Source organism: Oncorhynchus kisutch, linkage group LG17, assembly GCF_002021735.2.
Source record: "Oncorhynchus kisutch isolate 150728-3 linkage group LG17, Okis_V2, whole genome shotgun sequence".
NCBI lineage: Eukaryota > Metazoa > Chordata > Actinopteri > Salmoniformes > Salmonidae > Oncorhynchus > Oncorhynchus kisutch.
The window spans coordinates 33,244,542-33,259,527 of NC_034190.2; the positions used below are offsets into that span (position 1 = coordinate 33,244,542).

Genomic DNA, 14,986 nt, shown 5'->3' on the forward strand with positions numbered 1-14,986 from the left:
AAAACTGCACATTTTAGAGTGCCCCTTTATTGTACCCAGCACAAGGTACACCTGTGTAATGATCACACTGTTTAATCAGCTTCTTGATATGCCACACTTGTCAGGTGGATGCAAAGGAGAAATGCTCACAAACAGGGTTGTAAACAAATTTGTGCACAACATTTCAGAGAAATAGGCTTTTTGTGCGTATGGAAAATTTCAGGGATATTGTATTTCAGCTCACGAAACATGGGACCAACACTTTACATGTTGCAAGAGGAGGAAGGGAAGCGCTACTAAGGTTACAATAGTACATTTTGGTAGACAGAAGGTGCTCTTTGGTAAAAGGGGTAAATTGGTCATCAAAAAGAAAGGAGGACCAAGGCACTCTTCATATAATTAATTAAAATGCCTTTATTTGTATGGCATGTTCAATAGAAAGAAAGTTCAATAGACGCATTTCGGCTGCATGGCCTTCGTCAGGGAGTACAAAGATATAATACAATGTCCTCTTTTGAACATCTCTTCCAATTAGCCATAATTTGAAGAGGGAGTGGTTACAAAATTGATTGGACACACCTAGTAAGCAATACTATACACAATAAAAAGTGAAATAATGTAACTGTGTTATCAAAAAAATCAACTCCAAGCTAGAAGTATCAGAACGCCTGGAAAGGTAGTTCTAACCTTAAATATGACTGGGAGAAGTGTCAAGAATAAGAAAGCAATATATTCCATAGTACACTAGAAGACAGCAAAACATGAACAACAGTATTAACATAGCTGAGGGAAATTGAGCAAAATGTCCACTAGATGACAGCAAATGGACCTATCACAATCCTACAAGAAAGGTGAGAAATCCAGATCTTCATTTAAACCAGGGTACTTAGTGGCCTGTAGCTTGTAAATCCCAAAGCTTTCCCTTTTCTAATTGAGACCGGAACATGATCAATACCCATAGCTTGTAAGGGAGGCAGGGTTGCCATGGTGTAAGGACTTGTAGAGCCTTGCCTACCTGTATGGCGTACTTGTGTTCCGCTAAACGGTCTTGAAGGCATCTCTTTGTCTGTCCAATGTAGGACACCTTGCACTGTGGACATTCCAATCTATAGATGAGAGTCACCAGGAAGATAGCTGTGGACGAATTTGTCATTTAGGGTAGGACATCTCTTGAAGCTTATGCCTGGTGGCTCAGGGAAGACTTGGCGTAGTAGCGTATCACTTTGGATGATTCCCCAATTATTTTTAATGATTCTTTTAATGTTCCCTGCTTCAGTGCTGTATTTTGTAACAAAATACACTCACATTGTGATACATCAGAGAGAATCAAGTGTTTATACTTGTTCAGTAAATATAAACCCTGATTTGCTAATGCTATGTATTGGCCACTGAGAGGCTTTGAAGCTCCCGGCCGGACATATTGGTACTCCCCAGTAGGAACAGTCCTCCATAGGAATGAATGGAATTCTACAGTATTAAAATTAAAGGACACAATTATATGTATTTAAGCTGTTTTTCTGTTGTAGTGGGGACAGTAACATAAGAAATCAAATAAAATTATATTTTAAGGAAAATGTTTTTATATATTCTTACATTTTTTATTTAATCTTTAGCTCACATAATACATCATTTTAAAGTATGAATTAAGGTGTCTGTAATATATAATAAATGTGGCAAAAACATAGGCAGATATCAATAAATACATTTCTATAACTTCCCTCAAAAGGGCCACAATGGAAATGCTTTTTTCTTTTGAATACATTTTTTTTATGTCATCCTCTATGACTTTAAATGCATTGTATCCAGGGGAGGTTGTAGTGTGTTTTTAAATGCATTGTATCCAGGGGGAGGTTGTAGTGTGTTTAAATGCATTGTATCCAGGGGGAGGTTGTAGTGTGTTTAAATGCATTGTATCCAGGGGGAGGTTGTAGTGTGTTTAAATGCATTGTATCCAGGGGGAGGTTGTAGTGTGTTTAAATGCATTGTATCCAGGGGGAGGTTGTAGTGTGTTTTTAAATGCATTGTATCCAGGGGAGGTTGTAGTGTGTTTTTAAATGCATTGTATCCAGGGGAGGTTGTAGTGTGTTTAAATGCATTGTATCCAGGGGAGGTTGTAGTGTGTTTTAAATGCATTGTATCCAGGGGAGGTTGTAGTGTGTTTTTAAATGCATTGTATCCAGGGGAGGTTGTAGTGTGTTTTAAATGCATTGTATCCAGGGGGAGGTTGTAGTGTGTTTAAATGCATTGTATCCAGGGGAGGTTGTAGTGTGTTTTTAAATGCATTGTATCCAGGGGGAGGTTGTAGTGTTTTTAAATGCATTGTATCCAGGGGAGGTTGTAGTGTGTTTTTAAATGCATTGTATCCAAGGGGAGATTGTAGTGTGTTTTAAATGCATTGTATCCAGGGGAGGTTGTAGTGTGTTTTAAATGCATTGTATCCAGGGGAGGTTGTAGTGTGTTTTTAAATGCATTGTATCCAGGGGAGATTGTAGTGTGTTTTAAATGCATTGTATCCAGGGGAGATTGTAGTGTGTTTTAAATGCATCGTATCCAGGGGAGGTTGTAGTGTGTTTTTAAATGCATTGTATCCAGGGGAGGTTGTAGTGTGTTTTAAATGCATTGTATCCAGGGGAGGTTGTAGTGTGTTTTTAAATGGTCAAATAAATCCAATCAAACAAAGGATCATAATTTTGCCTGAACTGAAATAATAGATTGTTTATCAGAAGCAATTAAAGTGAATGTAATTGAATTGGAACTGAACTGCACTGCACAAAGAGTTTGCACTTTATTGTACATCATGAATGAACAGCATTACGTGAAAATGGATGAGAAATACTCTTAGACAAATACCTGCCTGTCAGCACTCATTTGTATAGCATCACGGTTAATTTTGTTATTTTGTCAGTTTGTTCAGTGTTCATTCTTTAAATAAATAACAATGTACGTATACCACGCTGCGTCTTGGTCCGATCCTTATAACGAACGAGACACGTATATTGTAATGACATTCTGCCATTGTCATTAGGCCTACACTTGTAGTGTGAATTAATGCATCCACTGTTGTCCACATGGTCCTCGGTCTCGGCCCCTCATCTCCACCTTGACAAAATGTAAGTGTTCTCCTCAAACCACAACACAATTTGGAGCATATACCACCCTGTTAATTCAAAGATGTTTCATGTGGCAGACATGCAGTAATGTAAAATAATGGTGTGATAGCCTATATTTTTGAGGGCATGTTGTATTGATAGTGATAGGCTCACGTTTTACAAGTATGGCGTACCCCCACTATTTATTTTTGCCGGGACGCCATACTGGACCTTACCGCCTTACTTTAACCACTGATCTTTGGCAAACCCAAAATGCCTTACAACTGTTTTCTTTCTGAGTGTGTTTATGTAGCCACAAATCCCCTTAACTAGAAAGAAAACCATTCTGTTGAGGTAAAAGATTAAAAAATGGATATAGCAATATACACCCAAGATTAGATAAACCATATCCCATTAGGGTGAGTTTTAGTTAAGTGGGACACTTAGCAAAGAGGGACACTTAACGCTATGTAATGGATATCTTTTAAAAAGTGTACAATAGCACAACCATCAATGCCTGTGTGTTAGCGAGGAAGTATGTGATTGTAACAAAACTAAATGGGTTCAATGGGTACGGCGTCATCATTGTGGGCGTTCGGTCTTCAATAATGTCCATAGAGCAGCACCAAAAACAAACATTGAACCTAAACAAAACAATGTACTTTTTCCAAAGTCATTGTATTCTGTCACAATAATGCTCTTCTACTACTGTGTGTGGCTTGTGTAGGAACATCACGACAATCTTTCAGTAAGTTGTTTTGATCTTGAAGGAGGATCTTATCCTTGTCGATCTTTATACTGAAGCTGAAAGTATGTGGAGTACACCTAGAAAGTATGTGAAGTACACCTAGGTTCATTGTGTCAAACAGCATGCTTGTTATTCTTCAGTGTTTTACTTCCTTGACAAACCTGTTCTGGATCAGAACTACAGTAACTCCTCTGTCGGCCCTGTTTATGACTAATGTACCACTAATGTTATGATAAGGGATAAAAGCAACCTTTGCAATGAAAACAAACATGAGTTATTTCTAAATGGTTCATGGTTAATAATTGTTTGGTAAACCCTGCTGCCTTTTTGTATAATTGTTTGGGAAACCCCACAGTCTTTTTGTATAATTGTTTGGTAAACCCCACAGTCTTTTTGTATAATTGTTTGGTAAACCCTGCTGCCTTTTTGTATAATTGTTTGGTAAACCCCACAGTCTTTTTGTACAATTGTTTGGTAAACCCCACAGTCTTTTTGTACAATTGTTTGGTAAACCCCACAGTCTTTTTGTACAATTGTTTGGTAAACCCCACAGTCTTTTTGTACAATTCTTTGGTAAACCCCACAGTCTTTTTGTACAATTGTTTGGTAAACCCCACAGTCTTTTTTCACCTAAACGTTACCTAATAGTATCACCACACATACTCAGCTATAATCAACAACATTGGCCTTGTTATGTTCAAAAGTGCAATTACAAAGTTAATGTGACTTTGTAATTGTAGGTCTGCAGTAGGTGTGTAAGTCTTTGAGAATGGTTAGATTAAGCTACATACCCTGTAGTTTACCTGTTGACTATTTGATGGTCACGGCGTCACTTTCAAACTTGTCTCTGAAGGTGGAGGACACGGCAACCTTGTATTCAGTGTTGGGAGTCAGTCCAGTCAGAGGGTAGGTGTTCATGTTACCATTCACCAGCATCTTCACCATGGAGAGAGAAAGGGAGATTCATGTCTGTCTAGTTTTCTGTCTGATTCAGAAACCAGACAGAACCAGACAGCGCACACATGACATATATTTTCCATCTAAATTGCTTCCTAAAAACATTCAGGATGTATTACACACGGGTAGGGCTGGATGAAAGGTGGAAATAGATGTTACAAATTCCCTGCCTCTTTTTAGCACCTCACAACCCTACCTGTTGTCAGGAGAGAAATAAGTCAATCAAAATGACATATTTTTTTTACACTAAATCCTATCATTTTTTTCCTAAGATAAAGAAAAGCAGCTCAGGACAGCAACACACGAGAGCATTAGAGAAGTAGAGTAATATTTTTGACTAGCAACTCTGTCTTTCTCCTTTTTAGTAGACGCTCATATCCAGAGCGACTTACAGTATTGAGTCCATACATTTTCATATTTTTTTCCAAACTGGTCCCCCTTGGGAATGGAACCCACAACCCTGCCATGGGCAAGCAACCACTGTACCAAACGCCTCTCCACAACAAATGACTGTGGAGAGTAGAGTAGAGGGGAGGGGTGAGGCAGTCTTACTGGTGGCAAATCAGCCAGTAAGACAAGCTTGGCTTGGTGACCCCCATCATACAAAGCCAAGATGGTATTAGGTTCTAATTGTTAGAGTAAGAACTCGACGGACACTGAAAGCTTAAACCAAGTTTATTCTTCCCAAAGGGTCGAACAGCTGAATCGGCGAAAACACATTGACACGAGCACTGATATTTAACCTTCTATGCGAAGTCTCCTCCTACACATCTGAACAGCCAATGCATCTCTGTTGCTAGCCAGAACCTTAGTGACGTCTGTTCTTCCTCACTTCATCTGACCTGACCTTTGCCCCAAAGTGCTCACTCCTCTCCAACTCACGGCTGTCATGGTGACTGGTAGCAGACTGTGTCTCTTCTCTTCCCATAGTATCCCTCCCATAGGATCCCTGATGGCTAACAATAACATATCCTGACACAATGTAAACGTTATACGTTACCCTCTCTCCCTCAGTGACATGAATAAGTATATTTCATATTCTCAGAACCCAACAGTCCCTCCTCTTGAATAATAGCTTCCTGCTGTTCATCTTACATAAACTTGGAAATTACTTATAAATAAATGAACAAACAATGATAACAAAACATGAACAAAAAAATCAACATAATTAACATTCACGGTGAGGTTTACAAACTCAGAGACTTATAGTCTCTATTCTATAGTCATACCAAGCACAATCTTTTTTCCATTTCTCCTAGAACACTGATGATAATGTGTCCGCTGGAGCTGTTGACTTCTTCCATTTCAACTTTCTCCTTCTGGTTCCTAAGAGAGTGACAGCACAAGACATGAAAAGCAACGAGAAACACAAAACATAACAGTATTAACAATGTGGTAAGCAATGCATAATTATACATACAAATTCATTACAATTCCCACTCTCTCTTCACCTGACTATGCCTTCAGGATACTTTTCTGCTGAGTTTGGCAAAAATGAAAGCCCTAAAAACCCTCCTCATGCTTTCGCCCAGTCTCCCCCCCCCCCCGTCCCCGTCCCCGTCAGACCACAGGATCCAAGAGGTGTTCCCAAGCCATGTCATTTTCACTTTGTTCCCCATCTCCTTCCTCCTCCATTGCCAACTGATAGGCACGTCACCTAATAGGCAAATGCGTATCCCTAATCAACGCTACATCCTCTTGAGGTAACCCAGCACTGTACATGCTTTCACATCAATGCCTCCAGAATGTTGTCCACTGTACAATTACCCCAACATCTATCCTTTCATCTGATGCATTAACCAATAAGGCAACTAACCAAACCCAACTATGGTGGTTAAAGTAGCTCCAAAAGTAGCTCCCAACCTATCTGTATGTCTATAGTGGAATCTAATCTTTCTCTCTCTCTTTAGCTCCACTTCCTCTGTCACTGCGTCTTCAAGCTCACCCATTATGCAGCTGGACCTCACTTCACGTGAGAAGGGTGAACCCACTGAGGAGAGACGATCTTTACCATTGCAGGTGCTGTAAGGAGTACTGTGTGTGGACCAGACCAACGCTGTCCCAACACCCCCTCCTGGTGTATCTTGATGTACACTCAATCTCCAGAATTCAGCCCGTGCTCTCAGTTATCTCCTGCTCCTCATGTGCCGCTTCCACCTGGGAATATACACATTGCAACGCACGGGTCATTTCCTGACAACAGACTCTCCCTACAATGCTACTACAGTAACCCCTGCTACTACTTACACTGCCCATGACGCCCACCTCAAAATCCCCAATTTGCGCCGTAGTCCAATTCCATGCGGTCACTTTCGCCTCCTTCAGTTATTGTCCCTATAGTGACTGCAGTGAGAATAACTACTGCGTGGAATCTGTCAAGTGTTCGCTGTCTGTTTGGCTGTTATAAATGGGAAAGAGATCAACGATGTTGGAAGAATATCCAACCTGACAAAACTGAGTCACCGGTTTCCTGAAAGTGTCTGAAATGCCAACACTATCTCTGCTACTTTCACCATGATCTGGGTATGTGTAATAGTCCCTACATTGTGCAGTTAGCTGTCCTCCCTCTCCTACGAGCTATCTCCTGTAACAATATACATAGTCTATGGGCATGATACCACTATCACCCCGACCTCAATTTCTAAGCCCCCACAGATCTCCACAGTCACATTCTATCCCACCTAACAGCCTTATGTAAACCTTCTGTCTCAAAGGCAGACCTCATGTGTACCTCGCCTCCTGCTACAGATACAATTGCACATATACCGTTCCATCTAACCCATAACATGTGATCACTACTCCTAATGCACTTCTAAAGTTATAAACATACTTAAATATTCTCAAATCAATTAGGCAATGTATGTCAGTCCCTCCTCTGGAACAATGATCAATCTATGTTCCACGAAACCTAAAAACATATTGACTTAAACAGGGAAGTGAGAAAATAAATGTTTAATAATTTCACACCACCCTTGATGCTACTACAACTGGGGCCAGAACCGCCAGTCCTTTACGTGTTATGCCCATGTCATGCTGGTCTCCATGCCCGTCTCCTTCATTTTCATCCTTGGGTGTTAACGCAAGACACAGACTATGAGCTTTGTATGCAATTAATTGTACCGTATCATCGAGCAATCTATATGTATTGATGCGATTTAACATAAGAATTCTGATGACATGGTTAAAGAAAAATGGAATTAAATAAATAGTTGACCCAAGCAATCCTCTAGTGTTCTCTAGCAACCTTCCTATTGGAGGACACTTAAAGATAAGGTTTTTACAGCCTCCCTAGGCCTAATACATTTGGGCAGTGCACCCACCCCTCACAGTTTGAGAGCAACTCTCTCGCTGTAGCCGAATCCTAGCTAAAAACATTTTTTAAATTATCCAACCCAAATTTAGAAAGACTCAAAGTAAAGCACTAAAGACTGTCAATCGCTCTAATTGGAGCTTCTCAACCTAGCACACATCATCACGGTTAGAATGTAGAATGTATAAACGGGACCTTTTATTGCCGGTAATAACACTTCTCATTACAACCCCCCCCCCCCCCCCCCCCCCCCCCCCCCCTTGTCCCTGTTTTCCTGTTTCGATTTGCATGGTAATGAAATATCGATATCTGAATGCACTCTTAGTCTAAATCGTTCGCAGTGTGTAGACCTTCCTTAATACCACCCCCCCCCCTCCTGGCACTTCCTCCTTCCCAACGGCACATTTGTAACTCTTGCCTGTCACATTTGATGGCCCTTGGTAATGCCCCGATTTCAATATAAAGTCATCCGTTTTTCCCACATACAAGAGTCTCTCACCTGAGCCGCTACCACCATTCTGTCTGGTCCATTTCTCCCACCAGTTTGAATGTTATCTCTCCATGCTCACTCCACATGCGCGGTCTCAGGACTCATAGCACAGTCCTTCCGCCCGTACCCAGGTTAGTGGCTCGGACTCAAATTGGAGTGTTGTTACTATCGCATTGAACGCCTTTGTCGCTCTTTCTTCAGCCGGTTAGGGAGGGTTTTTGAGGTTCACACACACTGTTTGTGGTCAAATTATTCCTACCATGCATTAAGACACAATCTGACATCACCTTCCATGATAACCTCAAGAGAGGACAGATCAGAACAAAAGTTTAGTTCAATTAGTTTCTGATTCAGGAAATCCAGACAAGCATTGACTATATGACAAATTATTACATTCACAATTTTCTTAATAACCTTATCTCTACGACAAATGTCAAAGAGCAGAACAACATACTGTTACTGTTGAAACCATTTCAAAATGTAGTTCATACTCCCTTATTTTACTGGCGACCTCTCGGAAGAGTTACCAGATCAGGAAGTTAGCACCCTAACCCATGGGGGTATCCCAACAATCCAGCAGACCCAATCTGGTGAAATTTGTATTGCAACAAAAACAAAAGTGAAATCAGTAATACACATCACAATCCATTTGGAGTAACTGTCAACTCTTTTTAACATATTTTCCCTTCTATAGGCAGACTGAACAAAATACATTTTTGTCCTTACCCAAAGACCAGAGCCCCAGGAAACTGGTAATTACCCCTTTGAACACGTTTCACATTGTGATTCAAAAACTAACCACACTGCATGTTAACTCAAAAATAATTCAATTGAATAACCAATCAACTTAGATTTACGACTCCATAAGGAAATAATAGTATCTCATAAAGTAATGGTAAAATAGAATAGAGACTGGTGTTTCTTATTCATTTTATAATTCAATCCCACCTGTTTCGATCATTTCTAATGAGATTGATCAGGCCTCACCAGAAAGTCAGGATACAGGGCATTCGACACAGTTTAAATATTTCCTATCCATTTTCTTTCCCTGTCCTTCACAAACCCTTTACAGACATTTCAAGCATTTCCAACATTCTGCATACCCAATTTAAAACCAAATTTCAAAAGATCCCACAAAATAAATCCCACGGTATCCGGTAAGTTGTGCTGGTGTGTGTGGTAAATCGTAGGTCAAAAACCCACATGAACAGGCTTGACTTATCTGGGAACTCCGTTTATGGCCTAATCCAGATACTTTAATACTTAAAACTGACAAATATCACTAACTGCTCTCCCCAAGACCACAGTCTCAGGGAACATTCACTTCACTCGGGCATAATAGAGGGGGGTTGCACTACCCGGTTCTGCACATGCGCAGATCAAATAGGCAGGGGGCTGTGCTTTGGCAAAGTGGGTGGGGTTATATCCTTCCTGTTTGGCCCTGTCCGGGGGTGTCCTCGGATGGGGCCACAGTGTCTCCTGACCCCTCCTGTCTCAGCCTCCAGTATTTATGCTGCAGTAGTTTTTTTATTTTACCTTTATTTAACCAGGCAAGTCAGTTAAGAACATATTCTTATTTTCAATGACGGCCTAGGAACAGTGGGTTAACTGCTTGTTCAGGGGCAGAACGACAGATTAGTACCTTGTCAGCTCGGGGGTTTGAACTTGCAACCTTCCGGTTCCTAGTCCAACTCTCTAACCACTAGGCCCCCCATGTGTTGGGGGGGCTAGGGTCAGTTTGTTATATCTGGAGTATTTCTCCTGTCCTATTCGGTGTCCTGTGTGAATTTAAGCGTGCTCTCTCTAATTCTCTCTTTCTCTCTCTCTGAGGACCTGAGCCCTAGGACCATGCCTCAGGACTACCTGACATGATGACTCCTTGCTGTCCCCAGTCCACCTGGCCATGCTGCTGCTCCAGTTTCAACTGTTCTGCCTTATTATTATTCGACCATGCTGGTCATTTATGAACATTTGAACATCTTGGCCATGTTCTGTTATAATCTCCACCCGGCACAGCCAGAAGAGGACTGGCCACCCCACATAGCCTGGTTCCTCTCTAGGTTTCTTCCTAGGTTTTGGCCTTTCTAGGGAGTTTTTCCTAGCCACCGTACTTCTACACCTGCATTGCTTGCTGTTTGGGGTTTTAGGCTGGGTTTCTGTACAGCACTTTAAGATATCAGCTGATGTACGAAGGGCTATATAAATAAATTTGATTTGATAGACAGCTGTCCCTGATTGAGAACCATACCCTGCCAAAACATAGAAACATAGAAAACAAAACATAGAATGCCCACCCCACATCACACCCTGACCTAACCAAATAGAGAAATAAAACATCTCTCTAAGATCAGGGCGTGACAACTAAGGGCTCGATTCAATCTGTAGCGATCATGCAGAATATCAACGTTGTAAAGCAGTTCACAATTAAAAGGGAAATCTGTCGTTGCTACATGCATTTTTGGACTTATAAATTCATTATACATACCATACCCATTGATCCTTCAAGAATATAACTTAAAACTTGTAAATGCCTCACAAATAAAGGCCAAGTTCACAATTTGTGTGATTTATTTTTCATTGGGGTTCTGCAGCACCCTCAGCAGACCTACTTTACCCGGCTATGTGCCTATAGGCTATGGGCCTATATAACACTCAATACTGTATATCTGTATCTAATTAAAGAGTGATAATATTATATTTCCCTGTGATAAAGGATGGCGCTAGTAGCACTGACTCTGGTAATGTTATTCAAAAGTATTGCCAGTTATTTTATTGTATATTTCTTAAGTACATAGTGAATGCAGTTGAAACTATGGAAGTGCTGATGTTAGTTCTGCTGTTCCAGGTCAAGGCAGCAACGAACGTCTAGACAGGGAGGCAATGCTGGCTAATGGAGGTAACATAATTTATCATTGTTATTATTTTTTTATACAATCGTGGCCTCCCATCTCATTCTTAAAAGTTGCAGTTTTTTAAAATGTTGATTGTATAACAAACCGTATCTGAGCACTTAACAGATTTGGTGCCAGCAGCCATACCACCCTGCATCCAACTACAGGCCTTGACACTACAAACCATATATTAACCAACATCCCCAAACATCCCAACAAATATCAACATCAAGAGACTACATGGACATGTAACAATAACACACCACTACTATGTATTTCTTTAGGTTCATGAAATGGGTCCTTGTCCACCCACGACTCTGGTAATATTGAACTTCTACTGTAATTCATAGTTATCTGTAGAATTCCTACTGTTACTGCAGCTATAGCCCTGAGTATAAAAAGCAAGCACCCATTCCCATAATGACTTTCTCTCTCTATTCTCTCAGACATTATTAAAGTGACTGACAGCGCATCCAAACCAAAGAACGTGTGATTCTGTTTTGTTAATCAACAAACACTGTGAATCTGGATGTATTCCTTTCCAAGCATTTACCATTCTTATCAGATAGGCTTGGAAATGAAGTTCTTAGTTTATGATCGTTTTGATCTTTTGAAAATCGTAGTGGGATTCCTTGTCAGAATAAAATGTGCCAAAATAAATATGTTTTCACATGAATAACATTTTTGTGAATCACATTTTAGATATAGAAAATGAACATGCGTGTTTTCATGTTTTTCTTACCAGATGTATTGGTGCTGGAACCATAATTAGATTTCTATTGTACAGTTAGTTTACATAACCAACCAAACTTGTTTGACCACGTTCCATGAGGAAAGCCTGGAGCTCACCTGGTTGTGAAAGCCAAGGTGCACTGTTGTCACAATGTCCAGTTCACCTGGAAATTTGAAGCACTTTATTTAGGCATATTATTATTATTATTATTTTCCGACCGTTAAACATTCACGTGTGCGTTCAAAAGGTATTTCGTCGTACTTTTGTTCCTTTTTGCGACACTTTCGACGGTGGACAGCGGTAAGAATATTTATTTCTGTAAGTTAAATGTTTTTTTTGCCGAGTTGCTAAGTAAAAAAGAAAATCATATGGAGAAATTATTATTTTGACAATTCATGTTCAATTATTGTATCATGTGAAAATGTTATGTTTATGGAGAATGGAGAAATAGTTCCAATGGTTTTTCAACAGGGGATTTTAGACACACTTAAAATAAGGGCTGTGTTTCGTATAGGCTTAGCTGGCGTGACGTAAATTTCTTTCGGACAAGGTGATTTTTATCAATATATTCAGCTTTATTTACTCTCAGATTCTAAATGCTAATTAGCATCAAAGTAGATATAATTGCAAGACTACAAATCCCTGCAAACTCTAGCACGTCCTCTCTAACTGACACCTTTGCTAACAGGTAAATGTAAAGAAATGTAGCAAATGTATTCATTGTTACATTTAGCTAACATTAGATAGTTAATCCAGAGATTATTTTCAGCAGTTTCGTCCATATCGTGCATTTGTAGTTCTTTATGATAGCCACATTATCAGCTACTTCACATTTCATTGGTTGCGGGTAAATACAGGCAAATATATTGATAAACGTCACTGACCGAGATTTACTGTTGTCAAAACGTCACGCCAGGGTAAGTCTACACAAAACACATCCCTTCTGTTAACTGGTTATAAAACCCCCTATTGGGAAATCCATTGGAACCATTTCCCTGTTTGAACGCTAGGTTTTATGATTCATGCTGAGGTACTCTACAGAAGAGGGATTGACTCACCTATGGTATGGTCAAATCCAGTCTTTGCATTGTACTTAGAAGTTGATCAATTATCTTGGAGTTTTAGTAAAATATCAACAGTAGACTATCTAGTGATACAAATGCAGGTGCGGTCCATCACAAGTGTTGTTGTGCCTCATGCTCTCCACCAGGATATCGACATTAACTTTGAACTGCTCCTTGCTCTAGCGTGACTGAGTGCCTTTCCCCCAGTAGTCTGCTGGCAGCTTCTCCCTCATCCAATCCTGTTTGGGAATCTTCTTCTTTGACACACTGTCATAGTAATCACTGTTTGTTATTCATCAAACTCATGGCAGTGAATTCACGGATATCAGGCAATTCTACTGGTTTGACAGGGCAGTGTAGATGTAGCTCAGCGACCATTTCTCTAATGGTTACAAAATGCAGCAAATGGGTTAGTCACAACTCCTGGGTAGAGATGTAAAATAAGTGAAGAGGCAGTGATGGGAATTTAAAAACAAGGTATGAGTATTGATAATTGTAAGCATAGTAACATCATAATCATTGTCTTGGTATGAAATCTAGACTACCCGATCAATCAATCCATTATTTTATTGAAACTTTGTTTAATTCAATTATGTATTAGACTAATTTGTTAGTCTAATGAAAGAGACTAAATAAGACTAAAACAGAGACTAAGAACTTTTATTTGCCAGCCATACTATATATAGTCTTGTCATCTGACACCTGGCAGTTCCAACTGTTTTATGTTGCCAGGTTAAAAAACATTCTCCTGTGTGTAATCAATGGAACTTGCCAACAGCAACAAGGAAACATTGCAATATAAGGACCTTCAAACCTATCCTACCATTAAACAACAAGCTGGAGTTGTCATCAATAATATGAACATTCAAATATAAATAATATGAACAAATTATATTTCATTCAACCAACATAATAGGCTAGTAATTCAAAATTAAGTTTATTATTCATTTGAAAAATAATGTAGGATCTATATATACACACACACACACACACAGTGGGGAGAACAAGTATTTGATACACTGCCGGTTTGGCAGGTTTTCCTACTTACAAAGCATGTAGAGGTCTGTAATTTTTTATCATAGGTACACTTCAACTGTGGAAGACGGAATCTATAACACAAATCCAGAAAATCACATTGTATGATTTTTAAGTAATTAATTTGCATTTTATTGCATGACACAAGTATTTGATCACCTACCAACCAGTAAGAATTCCGGCTCTCACAGACCTGTTCGTTTTTCTTTAAGAAGCCCTCCTGTTCTCCACTCATTACCTGTATTAACTGCACCTGTTTGAACTCGTTACGTGTATAAAAGACACCTGTCCACACACTCAATCAAACAGACTCCAACCTCTCCACAATGGCCAAGACCAGAGAGCTGAGTAAGGACATCAGGGATAAAATTGTAGACCTGCACAAGGTTTGGGATGGGCTACAGGACAATAGGCAAGCAGCTTGGTGAGAAGGCAACAACTGTTGCCGCAATTATTAGAAAATGGAAGAAGTTCAAGATGACGGTCAATCACCCTCAGTCTGGGGCTCCATGCAAGATCTCACCTCGTGGGGCATCAATGATCATGAGCAAGGTGAGGGATCAGCCCAGAACTACACGGCAGGACCTGGTCAATGACCTGAAGAGAGCTGGGACCACAGTCTCAAAGAAAACCATTAGTAACACACGCACGCAAGGTCCCCCTGCTCAAGCCAGTGCATGTCCAGGCCCA

General features: G+C 40.1%; 1 long non-coding RNA gene across 7 annotated transcripts; it reads right to left on the bottom strand.

The window, feature by feature from the left end:
- Positions 1–1,700: 1,700 nt before the first annotated feature.
- LOC109907517 (uncharacterized) lies at positions 1,701–14,326 on the bottom strand. 7 transcript variants are annotated; one of them, XR_002257555.2, is made up of 5 exons: positions 13,256–14,326; positions 8,583–9,160; positions 6,719–6,930; positions 6,003–6,099; positions 1,701–4,752 (listed from the first exon to the last, which is right to left on the bottom strand). It is a non-coding gene; the product is annotated as an uncharacterized LOC109907517 (long non-coding RNA). The 7 variants fall into 7 exon arrangements; XR_002257554.2 differs by lacking the exon at positions 13,256–14,326 and adding an exon at positions 12,207–13,235; XR_004203589.1 differs by lacking the exon at positions 13,256–14,326 and having other exon boundaries at positions 8,583–10,045.
- Positions 14,327–14,986: the final 660 nt, after the last annotated feature.